The sequence below is a fragment of the Arvicanthis niloticus genome, chromosome 18, assembly GCF_011762505.2.
Source record: "Arvicanthis niloticus isolate mArvNil1 chromosome 18, mArvNil1.pat.X, whole genome shotgun sequence".
Classification (NCBI taxonomy): Eukaryota; Metazoa; Chordata; class Mammalia; order Rodentia; family Muridae; genus Arvicanthis; species Arvicanthis niloticus.
The window spans coordinates 616,717-619,172 of NC_047675.1; positions in this window are offsets into that span (position 1 = coordinate 616,717).

Genomic DNA, 2,456 nt, shown 5'->3' on the forward strand with positions numbered 1-2,456 from the left:
AGGGAGGATGTCCTTGTGCTGAACACTTGGCAGGACATCTCTCTGGTGGATTGTTAGGTGGACATTCCTGAGTTGACAGTAAGGAAGATGTCTCTGAGCAGACAGAGAGGAATATATACATGTTGAGAACATTGAGGAGGATGTCCCTGTGGTTGACAGTGGGGAGGACGTCCCTGTCTTGGACTGGGGGGGAGGACTTTGCTATTGTGGACAGTGAGGAGGACATCCTTGTGGTGGGCTGTAGAAAGGACATCACTGTGGTGGACAGTCGGAAGGAAGTCCCTGTTGTAGACAGTGGGGAAGATTTCAGTGGTGTGGACAGTGGGGAGGACATCTTTGTGGTGGACAGTGGGGAGGATGTCCCTGTGGTGGACAGTGGAAAAAACATCCCTGTTGTAAACAGTGGGAAGTATGTCCGTGTTGTGGACACTAAGGAGGACAGACCTGTGGTGGACAATGAGGAGGATGTCCTTGTGGTGGATAGTTGGGAGGATTTCACTGTAGTGGACACTGGGAAGGATGTTCTTGTGAATAGTGGAGAAGACATTCCTGTGATGCACAGGATGACAACCCTGTGGTGGAAAGTGGGAAAAGATGTCTTTTTGGTGGTTAGTGTGGAAGACATCTCTGTGGTGGACAGTGCTGAGCACAACCCTGTTGTGCACAGGAGGATGTCTCTGTGGTGCACAGTGGGGAGGACATCATTGTGGTGGACAGTTGGGAGGTCATCTCTGTGGTGGACAGTGGGAAAGATGTCCATGTAGTGGACAGTGGGGAGGACATTCCTGTGATGGAAAGTGGGAAGGATGTCCTTCTGGTGAACAATAGGAAAAACATCTTTGTCTTAGACAGTTAGAAAGACATCCTTGTGGTGGTCAGTGGGGAGGATACTTTTTTGATGAACAATGGGAAGGACGTCCCTGTGGTGGACAGTGGCAAGAATGTCCAGTGTGGTGGGCAGTGGGGAGGACATTCTTATGGAAGAGATTGGGTAGGCCATCCCTGTGGTGGACAGTGGGGAGGATGTCTCTGAGTTAAACTGTTGGGAGGACGACCCTGTTGTGGAAGTGGGGAGGATTTCACTGTAGTTTACACTGGAGAGAATGTCCTTGAGAATACTGGTGAGGACATTCCTGTGGTGCACAGGAGGTCAACCCTGTGGTGGAAAGGGGGAAAGATGTCCCTGTGGTGGATAGGGTGGAGGACAACTCTGTGGTGGACAGTGGTGAGGACTTCCCAGTTGTGCATAGGAGGATGTCTCTGTGGTGCACTGTAGGGAGGATGTCCCTGTGGTAGACAGTTGGAATGATGACCCTCTGGTGTACAGTGGGGAGGATGCCCCTGTGGTGGACACTGGTAAAAACATCCTTGTGGTATACAGGAGGAGGTCCCAGTGGTGGAGAGTGGGGAATCATCCCTGGGGTGGACAGTGAGGGGGACATCTCTGTGTTGGACATTGGGAAGAACGTATCTGTGGTGCACCGTGGGGAGGACATCCCTGTGGTGGACTGTGGGAAGGATGTCCCTGTGGTTAACACTAGGGAGAACATCTCTGCTGTGGACAATGGGAAAGAAGTTTCTGTGGTGGACAGTGGGTAGGACATTTCTTTGGTGCACAGGAGGATGACACTGTGGTGGACAGTGGAGAGGATATCAATGGGGTGGACAGTGGGAAGATGTCCCTGTGGTGGACAGTGGGGAGGATTTTTCTGTGGTAGACTGTGGGGAGAGAGACACTGTGGTGCACAGTATTAAGTCCTTGTGGTGGAGAGTGGGGAAGATTTCTCTGTGGTGGACAGTGGGGCAGATATCTCTTTGGTTGACAGTGTGGAGGACATCCCTGTGAAGGTCAATTGGGAGGACACCACTTTGGAGGAAATTGGGGAGGACGTCTCTGTGGTACACAGGAGAATATCTTTGTGGTGAACTGTTTAAAAACTGTTTCTTTGGTGGAAAGTGAGGAGGACATACCTGTATAAACACCTAAGGAGAAAAGCATGTGTACTACGTGAGTTAAAGACAACTATTAGAGAATGAAAACACTAAATGCAAGTTACTTGTGTAGTTTGAGTTGAGACATGTTATTTTGCTTTTGGTATAAAGAATGTATTAGCCAGCCATGCATTGTTCTTTGTAATGTATACTATGTACAAATAAGTACCTGTATTTATCTAAAATGCATGTTACATTGTAAGGCAGTTCTTATCTGTAAAAATACTCAAGGAGAAAAGAATGTGTACTATGTGAGTTAAAAACAACAAATAAAGAGCTGAAAACACTAAATGCAAGTTACTTGTGCAGTTTGAGTTAAGACATGTTTTTTTTCATTTTGGTATAAACACTGTATTAGCCAGCCATGCATTATCCCTTTTATGGACAGTGGGAAGAACATTCCTCTGGTGGACAGTGTGTATGATATCCCTGTGGGAGACACTGGGGAGACTGTCCTTGTGGTG